This window comes from Cyanistes caeruleus, chromosome 2 (genome assembly GCF_971803275.1).
Source record: "Cyanistes caeruleus chromosome 2, bCyaCae1.hap1.1, whole genome shotgun sequence".
Lineage (NCBI taxonomy): Eukaryota > Metazoa > Chordata > Aves > Passeriformes > Paridae > Cyanistes > Cyanistes caeruleus.
Genome location: NC_141702.1, coordinates 52,025,908 through 52,042,474, shown reverse-complemented (window position 1 = coordinate 52,042,474; position 16,567 = coordinate 52,025,908). Strand labels below are relative to the sequence as shown.

The following is a 16,567-nucleotide window of genomic DNA, read 5'->3' as shown; positions in this document are numbered from 1 at the left end:
ACAATATTAGTCTGTGTTTTTACAACTCACAGAGGTCATTTAGAATATTTTTGAGAAGTGAAATAAATACTTTTTTCCCCCATTACTCAAGAGATTTCTGACTGTCCTGTCAATTGAGTATCTGTTCCACTCTCTCAAATGTTTTTCCAGTTTGCCTGGGATGAAAAGGGATACTGTGAGATGAAAAATGGAGGATGAGAATGTGGGAAGGCACATAAAACTCTGCACCACAATCCAATGAAACAGAGAGAGAGAGAGAGAGAGAGAGAGAAATAGAGAGAGAGATAGAGAGAGAGACTGAAAATGAACATTGGATCAGACTGGAATTTGTACATGAAGTGATTGCAGACTGCTGACATGTATCCTGGGGCTTGTGGGTACTACAGTGTGAACGTGTTGTCATTAAGCTTTCAGGACTTTCTAAAAGATACATATACTGCCATAAAAAACTCAGCATTCATTCCTAAATCTTGTGAGATTAAATACTCTATTTGTCAGTGTAACTGCTCATCTCTCATGTTAAAATACAAAAGAGACCCAGCATTTCTAGGCATGGGTTCATGCCACCTAAACACACATCTTTAGGAGTGATTTAGATGAACTGCAACCATGAGAGCTCAGAGCTGGTTCTCTCATGGTATCTTTCAACACCAGATGGCACACGACTAAACTTAGCTGGCTGAATGAAGGCAGGCAATTAAATGTCAAAATATACATACATAGAACCATTTTAGATGTCCCAAAAGGCCCAAGATACCCACATAAGCTGGCATGCATCAGGATCTGTGGGAGTTCTGTGAAATGCCACATTGGGACAGGCAGGATACCCTAGGACTCCTAAAATACTAGTAGATATTTAAGCACTTGAAATATTCAGTACAGAAAGCACTCAGTTACCTACAAACAAACATTGAATATCACTGGGAGTTCCTGGGCAGTCTGGGATGCCTCAATAGAGCAGACATGTGCAGCTCAATCCCAGTGTGAGCCCTGCACTGTTCTGGAGCAGCAGCAGCTCCAAGCCAGGTGAGACTCTTCACAGTATCTGAAGTGCTTTACATAAAACTGAATCCTGCTTTGCGCAGCTAGGTGTGGGCTAAATGTCTGTAGCTTGAGTCCCTGTTAAGATGTACTTAATGTCATGTTGTGTTTGCAGAATTGTTGCATGTTCAGCAAGTCTGCCTGACAGTGTGCATCCACCCCTGCCACAAGCACCTCATTCCTTTCAAAGAGCATCCTTGTCACTTTATGTAAGGTCTAAATATCTTGGTTTGTAAGTCAGGTTGCCACTAGGCTTTTGTTCAAATTAGCCATTAACCTTTGACAACTTTCAACTTTAACAACTGGTGGTGTATGGAGTGTAGAACAGTGGTTTTTTACTCCTAAAGCTTTTCACCTCCCCAAGAACATATTCAATAGCTCTCCTTCAGAAGCAGGGCATGGACATTGCTACCATATGCATCAGAAGCCAAACACCAGGCAATCAGTTTAACTCATGCAGATGAAAACTTTGTGCAAAGACATTAACCTGAGGAAGAGGAAACACACATTGTTCCAGCCTGCACCCTCTAATAGACTCACAAACAGCTGTAAGTTTGCCCCACGGCTGTGGGAGAGGGAGGTCCTTCCCCCAGTTACCTTCTGAAGAAACTTAAGAGTGTAATTTCTGATTCAGAAATTACCCGTTTCTATCACCTGATTCTTCTGGTTCCTATGGTCTGTTTTTAGAATCCTTTTGGAGCTCCTCTTTTTTGTACCTATGCACATATCCTTTGATGAAGTTTTGTTTAGGTTTTCCATTTTTGCAGACAGCATTGCCTTATTCCCCAGCACAACACAAAGCCCAGGGGCTGCCCCAGTGATAGGGCAAGCATCAAGTATTTATAGCAAGACGACAATCCCACCTTTCTCAGCTTTTCCTCAAATAACAATCTCTCAATCATCTTCATCATCCATTGCTGGACTTGCTCCAATATGTTCATGTTTGCCTAAAACTGGACTCTGTACTCCATTCATGACCTCACCTGTGCTAAGCAGAGGGAAGGATCAACGCCTTTGGCCTGCTGGCACCACTCTACCTCTTGCATACCAGTGCATCCCAAATACACCCCAGCCTTCAGCTGGGCTTGGGCTATTCTCTTTGAACTCTGTCCTTCAGTCAGTTTCCAATCTACCTCTCTGTCCATTGATACAGAGATGTGCCAATTCTGCTGTACAATAAACTGTACAATAAAATTCCAGGTTTGGAAAATGCTGCAAAATGATGCTATATTAAGAAAGTTGACTTGGTGAATCTATATTATGACAATTAAAATTTGAATAGGTCAAAATCAATCTTTGATACAGGTAAAATAATCATGATAGATCCAATGCAATTTAGTTTTACTTAGCAGAATTGATGTGGTTTCTTCTGTCTTCTTAGAGTGTTTCCTTTATATCTAAAAAGTAAGAAGGCATTCTAAAAGCAAGGATAGAATTTATTTTTCACATGTAGCTCAGAAGTAGATTTCTTTATTGGTGAAGAAAACATTCATTTCTGTATTTGTGCATTGGGAATCTGGTACAAAAGCTATTGGTGAAGAGCATTTAATTCAACTTCTTAAAGGAGATTCTTCTTTGAAGTGCTATTGCTACTGATGGAATGCCTAGCACATTGAATTATTGCTGCACTGCTGGATGAAATGCCCATTTCTGGGGCTTAAATCCTACTTTTCCAGACTGAAGTGGCAGTGCATCCTGCCATGTGACTGGGAGTGACTGAACCAACCTGGCAACATTCCTGACTATTATCTATACCACCAAGAGAAAAATGTAGCAACTCTTTAAAAAATGGCAGAAAGAAACAGATAGGTACTCTATTGTAATGTCCTTAAACAGGTATTCATTTCGGATCATGATGCAAAGATATGAATCACACTTCACTGAAAGGTTAGATTTTTAAAATAATACCTAATTTCTGCTAAACTCTTGAGATGGATCCTTCTAAAAATGGAAAAAAACCCCCTAAGATTTCTTTAAAAGGAGTTCACAGTAAAAAGGATGCCTCTTAAGAATCAGTCATAGAATCAGCAAACATCAGAATAAAGTTTCATTTTCTTTTATCTACAAAAAAAAAAAGGGAGTAAGAACTGCCAGCAACCTATCACAATGAGCAGAATGTTTTCAGAGAATTGGATGCCCATTTAGGGTGACTTCAACCTCTGTAAGAACACAACTTATTCCCAAAAATAGAATGCCTTTAAAATTGAGTCCTGTGCCTTCAAAATCCCAACTACTATATGCCAAATTGCTTGATACTGTGTTATCTCTTCTTGTGCCATCACTATTTAAAAAAAAAAATTCTCCTCCGTGTCAGGTACAGCCATTGCAATTTCAGAATCTCTCTCCTCTTCTTAGAAAGTGGTTGCTTTACAGCTGTTTGTTGTTGTGCACTTTGATTTAGCTTGGTAAACATATAAGAAAGCAGAATAACATCAACATGAGATTTCAAATTTTGGTTTACTGACAGCTTACCTGTAAGCCATACCACTAATTTGGGATGCCAGTATTCTGGGATAAGAGGTAGCTTGCTTATTGAAAATCTTCCACACATTCTGATTCATCTTTTGCTTAGTAATGAGCAGTGGGAAATGGAGCAAATACTGAATAGCTTCTCATTTTTTACCTAATATATTAAAACAGTTAAATCACAGACTGCAGATTCTTTTTTACATGTCTTTGTATTTTGCAGGGTTTTTTTTAAAACACTTGTTAACCCATGGTTTTATCCATGTGATAAAAGTGGCATCCCTGCATGCTCTTTTGGTTTGGCAAATTCTAAATTCAGGGAGAGTCAAGACGACACAAGGATCAAGCTGAAGGATGTGTGATCTATAGAACAGATTCCTCTCAAAGGTGTGAAATGAAACACTCTGTTACTCAGACTATACAAAAGACTCAGCTACAAAAGCTTCCTGAGGCTTACACGAAAAGCAGTTTTCAGTGCAGCCTGCCTGTGCTCCAGCTCAGAGGGACTTGAGCCAGTCCTGCACTGAGCCCCAGCCAAAAAGCTGAGCTGGAGGCAAGGTGTATGAGCTTGGATTCAGGGCTGTGCCAGCGGGGGGATCCATGGCTCATGCCTTGGAGTCGGCTGGTGTTTGCGTGGCGCTGAGACACTGCTGCTGGCAGAGCAGCGCTGCCATTCCCCAGATCATCTTCCCTGCTGACAACAAAGCCTGCAGCAACACTTCCTCTTCTCTGCCAAACGTGGGGTTTGGGAGGATGACAGCAGAGTGCTGCTATCAATCACTCTCTTACGAGTAGCGGCTGAGGCCTCTGCAAGGGAATTACACTAAAATATTGTCGAAGGCTTCATGAAACTCAGTGCCTCTCCCTTGTGCTCGCCCCATTGTTCCCTCTTAAATGTCTTTTTTTCTCAGCACTCGTGTATTTTAGTCCTGATCAATCATTAAGGAGTCACATTTTATTAACCATCACACATTTATCTGCATTTGTACTTGGGATTCCAGGATCTAACATTGGGACAAACAGCGAGAGGGTTTTGTGCGCTTCTGTTTCTCTCTTAGCACATTATTTCCTGAAGCTGGACAAGCTACTACAATCAAGTGCATCCAGTACTTAAAAAAAAAAAAAAAAAAAAAAAAAAGGACAATTTGGAAAATATTTTTTTGCATGTAACTTCCTAAAATTTGGTCAAGATGTCACAGAAGGCCCTTCAAATTTCTCTGCCCCTTTCTTGGAAGTCCAAGATATATATGAAAAACATAATGTTATTAGTTACAGATGCAGGAAGATGCTGGACATCCTCATTTTCAAGGAGCCTGCTGCAGTCAGCAAACACTCTCCCCTTCCTATTATAAGAATCCCAGGCTCAGTTGACAGTGATTTCAAATGAACAGTTGACAATGAAGTCTTCACGTCTTACTAAAATTTGAGCTTAATGTGTCTGAAGAGTAGATTAAAAGAAATTAATTTAAACTTACATTAATAATTTCCTTTTCTGATAAGCTGAATTCCATCTTCTGTATCCATAGCAAAATGGAGAAATATTTTGTGTATCAGATATTTCCCCTCAGATAAACATAAGGATTCAATCCATACAAATGATTTGTTTTATTCAGTGATATCAGGAAAAATACCTTTGACTTTAACACAAGGATTTTCTGTTCACTGTTATTTAAGTTGGTTTGCTGCCTGGCACAAATTACCTGCTTTTCCTTCTCAGACATCAGGTCATCTGCTTGTCCCTTCTATCTCTTCAGTTGTCTGAACTCATCCATTAGAGTTTGCTTCTCATTAAAATAAATTTTTAAGTAATGAAGAGGGCTATTTTAACAGCTTTTGGTTGGTTTGTGGGTTTATTGGTTATTTGGTTTGGTTTGATTTGGTTCTTCTTCAGAAGAAGAAGGCCTTTTTTTATCCTTATTTGATAAGCACACACTGGCAAAATTAAAAACATTTATGTAACAATCAACCAGTATAATTATAGATCATTTTACCCCACAGGTAGGTCTATTATTTCTTTAATCAAGTTATGCATATATTAAGTGTTATCTGTACCAAAGTTGGTACTAATTGAAATGATACACAATTACTGCATAATTTAAAATCTCTTCAGATTTCAGAATTGGGTTTGGGGTAGCAAAATACTTTGTTGCTGTTATTTTAGAACCAAATTAATTGTGCTCTTTTAAATTCTGTATTTAAATTCTACTCATTTTATGCATAGGCCTACAGCTGCCTCTATTGCAGACAGCCTTTACCACTGTCTGGCCCCATTCAAGCCTATTTAATGGCCAGCAAGGAAAAGTTAAGCAAGTCTCATAACTCTGCAGGTTACTACTTCTGCTCCCATTTTATAGAACTATTGTTTTAAGACATCACCGAGGAGGATAATACAAATGTTCATACTAGCTTCTGTGCTAAAGTGAACATTATTTCTATGTTGATCACATGTAGATAGACTCAACTTCAGTAATTTAGACTGAAAAATACTGAAACTGACTGCCATATATTCAAGCTGAAACAATGACTGATTCAACTTAATTTGCTGGAAACAAAAACACTTAATCTAGTATTTTCCCCAAAAAAACCTCAGAAACTTTCCCAAATAACCTTGATAAAATATATTCAAAAGTTTCTTTAGGCTTCTTTCTAATACACAATTATATCATTGTTCCCTTTTTATTAGAGACTGCTATGACGGAGCAGTGCACTGTTTTACCACTTGATGGTGCTAAATGTTTTACACAATCAAAGCTAAAAACACCTTTAAACGAGGTCATCTTTTGAAAAACAGTTTAAGTTGAAGCTTGAATTGTATTTACTGTTCATGGAAACATATATTTATCATTTGATATCAGGGCTATTTGAAGATTAGACATTATCATTCACTTACTGTAACTTCAGCACTGAAAATTGTTTTTAAATGTGTATATCCCATGTATATCTTGTGTGTGTGTATATCTTAAATATCAGCACATCCTGCCAGTGATTCCTCTGGCCTCCTTCTCTGTGATGTTGAGCTACTTGGTGTTTACATCCCCTAGGTGAGGACAACTAGGCATGCAGCAGATCTCTAGGCATGCTCCCTTTTCCCACACACATCCTTAACAGTGTGTCTACTCCAGTCACCTCCTTTCACAAATCAGCATCATGTCCTCACCATTTGCAACACTCATTTATATTTGAGTCCAGGGTAAAGTTAGCTGAGCAGGTTGACTAAGCAGTGAAATGTGACTGACTCATAGCCCTTGGCTTAGCGTCACCATGAGCAGAATTTGGCAAGAGCAAGTACAAGATTGTTCAGGGGGGCTCTTAGCTTTGGTTAGCACAGAGAATCTAGGTAGGATTGATCTGATATTTAGGATAGTGAGCTACAACGTTTAGCAGCAATTCAGCATCAGAAAAGGAACAATAATTGGAAAGCATATGGGTGGAGATCTGCGCTTGTTTGTTAGGACTTGGGTGTAGTGAAAGACAGTGGGGTGAGAGAAGGCACTTGTATATACTTGTGCTAAGGAGGCTGCAGGCAGAATTTACAGGCAAGCTGACATTTTGGTGTGGTGTGGCTGGTGTTGGAGAAGTTGCAGGAAGAAGACTGCTCAGGTTCTTCTACTTCTAACCTTTTGCACATAGCATTTTTTAGGGCACAAAGATCTCCACTGCCTTGCTCTGCTCCAGGATGGACATGAATAACATGCTGTACATTTACAAACTCCTCTTGAATACTAATTTCCCTAAGGGAAATGAAGTTAATTATGAAGTTACAGCAAGCATTCTGTGCAGGTCTCCTTTACAGCGCACAGGGATGGCCTGTATGCTTATGGGGGCTGTATGCTGAGGGTACCTTCTGAGAATATGAAAGAGGAAGAAAATTGTGCATCAAGGTAGATTTGCAAAGGGAAATTGAAAGTTGTGATAAATGCAGAATGAAAAAGTGTAAGGAGGGAAAGTGCAGAAGGCACCTATCTCAAGGATGTGTTGAAGATGCTAGGAAGCCGTTTAGCTGCAAGGGAGTTACACCAAGGTGCAAGCCAAGGTATTGAGTGGGCACCATTCCGTGCACTTGGGCAATTAACTACCAGTCCTGTGAAAGATGCCTTGTGACTTACTGCAGTTAGGCAAAGGGATTTAGCCACGCTTTCTGAAATCTCTGCTATGGTGAAAGTGTCTCAGTCATATCTCTGCAATCATCTTCCCTTCTGCTTAATTTCTTATGTCCTGGTTAGCTTCTGATCAGAGTGAGATGTCAGTGTCAGAAACTATGTTCAAAAATTACAATAACTTTTACCATTTGTAGAGTATTTGCAAAAGGTGTTTGCATAATAGTTTCATTACTATTATGCATGGCTTCTATCTCCCACTTTTGTATTTTTAAATTGATTCACAAAAGCCTAATTGAATCATATTAAACAGCACCTGTCCTCAGCCAGTGCTCCAACCCAAGTACTTGAATACACAAACCTGTTAAAGCACAATTAGAATCACATTGTGAAATCACACAGCTGCCTCCTCAACTCCAACATGCTCACAAAGCACTTTTCAAGGCAGGTTTTTCCTGGAAAACAGTTCATGCTTCCAGCTGCTCAGTTCCAGTTTTTCATCTGTTGTGCTGAAAAGAGCACATAGTAATTAAAAGTTCAATTTGCACCATTCTATTGAAAGAACATTTCTGTCTGTTCTGTGGCAAGACCTCAACTGTTACCACTTGTCTACCCAATTCTCACTTTTAGCACCCACCTGTTTAGCTGGGATGGGCTCCTGGTTCCAGCCTAGCACTTCAGACACGCCCTGACATGTAAACTTGCATTCCCAGCTAATAAACATGTATGTCCTAACCTTAGGTCACCTGTGGTGGGAAGGATTTATTAATAAATATTGCCTCACCACAGTTGCACATACACTTCAATACAGCATTGTTGCCAGTGCTGCTGATTAAATGTGTGTGAGAATTAATGTATGAGCCTACTGCAATTAGATGAACATGATTAAAAATTGCTAGCACTTAACAGGATTCAAGTTATACACATACATATATAAAATGTATGTAGCAACATATACTTTAATATAGCTAACACTGCAATTTGTAATAATGAATGTGTTTGTATGTGTATATATATATATAAATGCTAGAGAGAAAAATAATTTGCATATATGAAATACACTATTTGATTATTTTACTGTATTAAATAACCATCCAAGTGAAACAAATCACTCAATCTAAAAGTTTGGCTATACATATATGTCCACAATGTCAATAAGCAGGCTGAATTTTTTTCTGAAGAGTTAATTGACTAGTGTGGGTGGAGAAAATTACAAGCAAGAAATTTTCCTTGTGGAAAAAATCTTCCCTTTAGTTCTCAAGGTGCATAAGAAGTCAGTGGATGGGCGAAAGTGGAACATTTTGAATCATTTAAGAAGTGGGGTTTAAAGAGAAAACTGGTTGAAGAGAGAATACCAGAGCTGTGCAAAGGCCTGGGAAGGACCCAAGCCATTTCCAGCTGGGCATATATCAGCAGCTGACTTATTGGTATTTAGAGGGAAGATTCTTTTCTTGTACCAGAATGTTTAGCTTCTGCTTGGTGCATAGTTTCTTGCGACTCTTTTGGAAGCAATAATTAAGAGGGCTCTTCACTGCTGGAGATGGTAGACTAAAATAGAAAGAGTAATTGCTATAATTGGAGCTATTCCTCAGATTATTGTTTTGAGGAGACAGGACATGTATATATATAGGCTTATAAAGTGAAACAAAAGTCTGTGTTTGAGGAAACATGGAGTAACAAAAAATCTAAAAAAAAAAAAAAAAAAAAAAAAAAAAGAAAATTGCATCAGAACTAAATTTATTTTCCAGAAGGAACAATAAAGTTAATCAGGAAGAATTTGAAACAATCTAGATATTCAAGAGTCTCTTCACCCTGTTTGGCAACCTACCCAGATCTCAATTCAGTACAGACTAACTAGGACTCAGGAATGAGACCTCAGTGTTTGACTGGGATTTTCAAAGAACTTTCACTTCCTTACTCACTAACAGTCAAAAAAACCAATCATGCATGAAAAAGAGAAAGCTCTTATAAAAGAGCATATTTTCCCAGATATTCAGGATCTTGTGTCTGTCTCATCTATGTTCTGTACTGTACCACCTATCTCAAAAAAAAGCAGAACTGGAAAAGGACCAGAGAACAGCAATATTAACCAGAGAACATTCAAAGTATTGGAAGAATTTCTGCTGTGAGCAACTCACAGGCTAAGGTTTTTTTGGCTTGGAAAAGAGATGTTGGGTGAGGGAGAACAGGGGGAATTTTACATAATGTTATAGGGGCACACCAGTCTCACAACATGGAGGCAGTAGGCAGGGGCTGGCAGTTCACTGTCTCTTCCTACACAGTGCATATTGCATTCTAGTGGTAATTCCAAATTTTAAAAAAATATTGATTCAGGTAATGGGCGGTAAATTTGCACCTCCCTTGCTGTGGTATATTGTGATTAATGAAAATTTGCATTTGTTCAAAAGTTATTGGGAAATTTAATTTTAAAATACCTGTAAGACCAACAAAACACAAAAATACCACTTCTTCCCCAGCAGATCCTGCAGAGTCTCCAAGAGTGCTTAACAAGCTCTGACACTACTCAAGTTGTGTGTTACCAGACTTTGTCTGATCCTCCACAGCTGCTGTCACAAGCTCCCAAGGACCAGATACTGATTCAGGAACACTATTGTGAGCTACTAGGAGAACACTACAGTGTTTGGGGGATCAGAAATCTGCCTCAGGGTGGCTGTTCCCACACTGTTCTCTCTGTGCTGTCCTAATGTTCACAGTCTGGTGTGAAATATTCGACATTTTCAGCTGAAAGATAGAAAGGGACTGTTATAAAAATGACACATGAGAGACCAAGAATTGGAAGCAAATATGTTGCCCTCTGGTAGCAAAACAGGATATTTATGATCAGTGGAGAGATCAGTTTACTAAAATGAAAGTGGTCTGTCAAATTTTAAGTGTGAGAAGGAGAGATAATGAAAAAATGCATTTGTGAGACTGAAAAAAGTATCATCTACAATCTCAGTCTGGCAATTAAAACACTCTTTTTTTTTTCCTGCTGAATACTTTTCTGCTGAAAACCACACTCCTTTTGTTTTAGTTCCAAATAGAAGTTGTCAGCTTGAGATCATAGTGCCTAGAAGAAAATATTTAGTGTTTTATGGTGAAAGTTCCATTCACCTCATTAGCTGAATGTTTCCATGCAAGAAGTCAGCCATCTGCCTTATTGTCTTTCAGGTCAATCTAGTAATAATTTTTTAAAATGACATAAAAGTTATTAAAAAGGCATTCAGATAGAAATTTGCATGTTTGGTGTCTGATAGCATTCCACAATTCAACATCAAAATGCTGTCACCTTGCTGAAAGCAGTATCTCCACACATGCTAAAACATTGAACTGTATGTAACATTTGTCTCAGCCTCTGTAATACCTACAGCAGTGTTTCAAATAAATTAGTTCAAACTAGTTAGAGTGATAAAGCATGACACACAAAGATTGTGTATAATTTTAGACATAACATCTGAACATATAAAACTAAAAAAAAACTCTCTACCACGACAATTTTTTTAGAATAAATAATGGAGTGCTATGTGATTTGCTTTCTCACCTTTTAAAAATGCTGGGACATTTTCAGCTGGCCTTGACTCTTACATTTGTTCATTCCTAGTTTATTTAGCTCATTTACATTCCAAGGGAGGTAATGCTAAATTCAACTACTTTTGAACTCATGCACAATAAAATGGAGAGTATGCATCCAGGTTAAACTCTATTTTGAAAATGTTTTTATTTTGCAAAAATCTTTCAAAGATTTGAAAGATGCTTCTAGCACCCACTTTCAAGCAGTTCCTTGCCCTTTAATACAGGAGTTTGGGCAGCATTCTTCAAACACATAAGGCTGATGCTAGGCTCCCAAGTACATGGCATCTTTTCAAAAATACCTTGCATCCATCAAATCCTCTGAGGTCGGCCATACAGTGACCCTACCCCATTTCAGCACCTTTCTGAACAGCACTCTTGTCACTATGTGTAGTCCAATATAGTTTTCTCTTCATGAGAAAAGAGCACAATATTCTTCAGTGAAATCACTGCATTTTTTTCTTTTCATTACATGAAACACGTCTCATAAAAATGCCTTGATTTGATTTATAGTAATGAATGTGCTTGATGTGCTGTCCTTCTCCAAGGTAATTTTAAACTTTTGTTAACTCCTGCACAAATTCCTTAAATGCCTGGTCACAGAAAAGCATGTCTTACAATATTACTTAAATGTGATGTAAACCACTAACACACAATAAATGCAATGCCACATCTCTTAACCCAGTTGATCAAGTTCCTTTTCTGGCATGGTGGGCTGTCAATAAAATAAGCAGGTATGAGTATGAGAGATTTAGCAAAATGAAGTGTTTTGTATCCTAACGCTTCATATATTTGCCAATATAACCAGACTGAATAAGAAAGCTTTTCCCACATTTAGTTTATGTCAAACAATATACGGAATATATAATAATAATATATTTACATGGAATATATAGAATAATACCTATATACAGTACCTATATACAGAAAAAAAGACTTTGAAAGTGAACTCTTACCTTATTTGTTTTAACATCTATCTAGATAAGGAGAAAGACTTTGGTGAACTGCATGGCCTAAATGAAATGATAAACTGAATGATAAAAAGGCACAGTTAAGCTTGGCAGACGTGCATTAACTTGACACTATTTTAACAAGTTCTTGATGCAGAATTGGACATCCTTTTAAAACAGTTTTTTTACTATCAAAAATACCCAAAATGTCACAACTTTTAAATATTTTAGGCTAGACCATTAACAGAACAAATCTAATCAGCATCTATTTACAACAAAAAAGTAGATCCACGGCTTTTTTATTCTGCACAACTGTGACGATTTAAAGTTAAGTTTGCTAAGTAATTTTTCACTTGTTATATAAATTTCACATTTTTTTTAAATATAATGAAAATTTATTTTATTGAATAGAAAATGAAAACCAGTATTATTCATTTTTATTAGCAGCTTTTGATATCTTTCCCTAGCAATTGTTTGGCTGGTGGCATACACAGCATGAGAAGGGTATTAGAAGATTCTAGTTACAGGAAATTTTTACAGGAGTTTCATTGTATATTCAGACTCAAGACTCAAAGAAACCAATAGTCTCCACAGCCAGGAAATACCTGGTCAAAACTATCAGTACTTTTTAAAAAAACAGTTTTAAAAAATTATTTTAAACCAAAATAAAGTTAAAAACTTTTAAAAAAACTAATAGTACTTTTAAAGTTCTATTCCTAGCTCCAAATGTTCTGTGTCCATGTACCTCTTCTCATCTTTATATTTTTTCATACCTGCTGCAAGTAGCATAATCCAACTTACAGCTGGCTCACTTTCCATGATCTAATTACCGTTGCTGTGCTTTCGTATTAATGTTCAAAAAATGAAACCTCACATTGAAATTAAAGGGAAAACCTTACACGTGCACATATGAAAATCTCCAGTTTATCCTGGGATTCTAAAGAAATGAGGCTTAGAACACTACATTGTGTGGTGGCCTAGAGTAAGCACACTCAGATTTTTTGAAAATCAGTACCTGGACAAAGGCAACTGAAATAGGAGTGCTTCAGTAGGGAGAAATAGTGAAGCACCCAGTCACCACTTCCTGGTGGGCAGCCAGCCTGCCTGACAGCTCCTGAAAATTGGTCTGTCAACCATCACTGTTCTAGATTATCAACTGGCATCTACATGCTTCAGAAAAAGGTGTCATAATTCTTGCTTAGATAGAGGTGGGGAGAAGGCACTTTGTGAGAATTTAGGGAACACCAGGCAGAAGCAGAGATATTTAATAGGGAGAGGTAAGTTCATATAGGCTGCACCAGGTGAAGACACATTATAATGGAGGGGCACAGAAAACAAATTCACAAGGAAACAGACTTCTGGTTTTTCCATTCATGGAACAGCAAATTTTGAATATCATATGCCTAACAACTCAGTAGACAGCAGAAACAATGACAGGACTCTGCTTTTAATCACTGAGTTGCATTAAAGTTTTTGGGTATATCAGTCTAATGTGGTCAGTCTCTAACCTAAAGAATGTAAATTTCTCATCAGATGTGCCTTTATGTCAGCAGTTTTTCTTTATCTGGTAATCCTATTTTGCTATCATCTTTATAACTGAAAAACCTTTTTTCAGTTCTCGTTTCACTTTTTAATATACACAAATTCTTCCAGGACCTTGTTCTTATCTTCAAGGAGGTAGACAATCATTATATAAAAAGGCAATTACTAAAGCAAAGAAATACATTTGCACATTGGAATGCAGATAATTCAGTGCCAAAGAATGCCATTGAGATAAGCAAATTAGCAAAAGAGTAATAATAAAAAGCCCTAGAGGTGTACATGAACAATAAAACAGGCAGTTAAATTATTTCACTGCAGTTCTTTTGTTATGCAGCATGACAAACCAGCAAGGAATGAATAATGCTATTTGTTTGCTGTTATTATCTACTTATAGAGAAGAAGATATCATGAAATAACAGAATGAGTGAGATTGGAAGGGACCACAATGGATCATCTAGTCCAACCTCTCTGCTAAAGCAGGGTCATCCTAGACCACATGGCACAGGATTGTCCTGATGGTTCTTGAATATCTCCAGTTTGAGAGACTCCACAACCTCTCTGGGCAACTTGTTCCAATGTATGACCGCCTGCACATTGAAGAAATTCTTCCTCATATTCAAGTAGAAGTTGCTACAAATCTGTTTTTGCCCATTACCTCTTGTCCCATCGCTCAGCACTACCACACCTGGTTCCATTTTCTTGGCACACTCCCTTCAGATACTGACATGTTGATGAGGCCCCTCTCAGCTGTCTCTTCTCAAGGCTGAACAGGCCCAGCTCTCTCAGCCTGTCCTTGTAACAGAGATGCTCCAGTCCTTTAATCACCTTTGTAGCCCTCTGCTGGAGCTCCATGTCTCTCTTGTGCTGAGGAGGCCAGAACTGCACACAGCACTCCAGACATGACCTCACCAGGTCTGAGTAGAAGGGGAAAATCACCTCCCTCAACCTGCTGGGAATGCTCTGCTTAATGCACCCAGGATAGCAGTGGCCACGTGGGATCAGTGCTGGCTCATGGACAGTTTGTTCACCAGGACATCCAGGTCCTTCTTCACAGAGCTGCTTTCCCATCAGGTCAGCCCCCAGCCTACACTGGAGTCTGGGGTTATTCCTCCCCAGGTTCAGAACCGTGCATCTGCCACTGTTGAATTTCAAATGGTTAAATATATAATTTTATATATTATTACATTATAACATAAATTGTTACATATTACATACATACTTAAAAAGAAAGTAAAAGAGCAAAAGCTTTCATACCACAGTAATATGATCGTGCATACATATAATAAGCTGAATCATGTAAATATTTTTCTAAATTCTGTGTCTTAACTTAGGAAATATTTGTTGCCTGAATTTATAGTAGGCAGAGAAACTATGCTGAAGGATGCACTTTTTTTATATCTTGATAGGCCTATGAAGAGATGATAGCTAAAAAAATTATACTTATGCACATTGACAGGACTGGGTCCCATAACATCCTCAAGTGGCAAGAATGGGATGTGCAGGGCTCTGTTATGACTTGGCTGGATCTATTGCCAGCGGGAGCCAACACCCTACACACCAAATCCAGGGTGCTGGGACCTGCTGAAGTTCCCATGCACACACCCCACACTTACCCCTCAAACAGCTGGAGAAAATAGCAGCTCAGGACTGGCTGCCACCCAAGTGATGACCACAGCTCACATTCAGCCACTTTTTTCCTGAGAACTCCTCATCTGACAGGCTGTCAGGTAAATAAACAGATCCAGCAGAGACAGCTGCTCCACTTATCCACCATTGGGCTGACAAGGGGTCACCACAAAGGTTGATTTTTATGAAGTACAATTCTGACAGCCACGTTTAGTACTTGAATGCTTCTTTGTAAGAGAGGAAAAGTCAGGCTTTGTCTATCTTGTCTCCTTTTTCATCACTACAATAACCTCTAAGGTTCAAAGCTATAAAAGAGCTAACTCGAGATTTCAATACATAAGTAAATGATACCAAAATAGAGGCCTAATATTGCCTGAAATCTAAGTAATCTGTTTATTAAAAATAGCATCAATTGGGGAGTGGTGACATAGAGCACTTGTTATAAAGGAATTTGAGGAAAAGGCAACAGCAGACACAGAAGGTCTGAAACACTAAAGGCATTATTGGAAAGCTGTTGAATTAAAGTTTGTTTGATTTGGCAAAGGTTTGTCACTAAGCCATTTATTATTAGCTCTGACTTGTCCACCACCTCTTAAAAGTCAAATGAAATTAAAATGAAGCCATGCATTTGAAAGTATTTTTTAATAAATAATAAACATATGGTCAAACTAAAGGTTAAAATAGACATTGCTTGAAAATAAAGTTAAAATCAGGAAGAGGGGAGAGCTGTGGAGAGATGCCCTGTGGTGGCCTACAGCTGGCCTGGAGGCCTCACAGTTATAAATAACTCTTCTCACAGTTATAAATAACCCCAACTTTATGACTGGGACGTGACTGATTATGGAATTACCTCATGTATGTAAGGGTGCTGGTGAGGCCCGTTGGAGAGCAGGCCCAGGCCACGGGGATCGGGCTGCTATTGGCTGGCTGGCTGGGCGGAGACTGGCTCGACCAATGGGGATTGGCTGCACGTGCCCGCTGGTCTATATAAGGAGAAGTCTCAGTGAGGTGGGCTGCTGCTGCTGCTGCTGGACCTTCGGGTGAGTTTGTCACTGTCCTGCCCCTGGCACAGCACTGCCACAATGCCTGGAGCAGGCTGGGGCAGAGGGAGACAGGTGCCACACCATACTGCCCCCACGGACATCTGTCCTTCCCACCACTCCTCCCAGACATCATTTTTCACTCCGTGAAGTATTCTGGAGTGATGTCCCAATGACTGGAGCCTGCCATTACTGTTATTTGACAAGGTATGAGTTAAGAGAATCTAAAAAGCAG

At 38.6% G+C, this 16,567-nt stretch overlaps 1 long non-coding RNA gene across 1 annotated transcript; it reads right to left on the bottom strand.

The window, feature by feature from the left end:
• Positions 1 to 11,297: 11,297 nt before the first annotated feature.
• On the bottom strand, positions 11,298 to 16,236 carry LOC111927214 (uncharacterized). Its single transcript, XR_015283181.1, has 2 exons — positions 16,143 to 16,236; positions 11,298 to 14,804 (listed from the first exon to the last, which is right to left on the bottom strand). It is a non-coding gene; the product is annotated as an uncharacterized LOC111927214 (long non-coding RNA).
• Between the last annotated feature and the right edge of the window lie 331 nt (positions 16,237 to 16,567).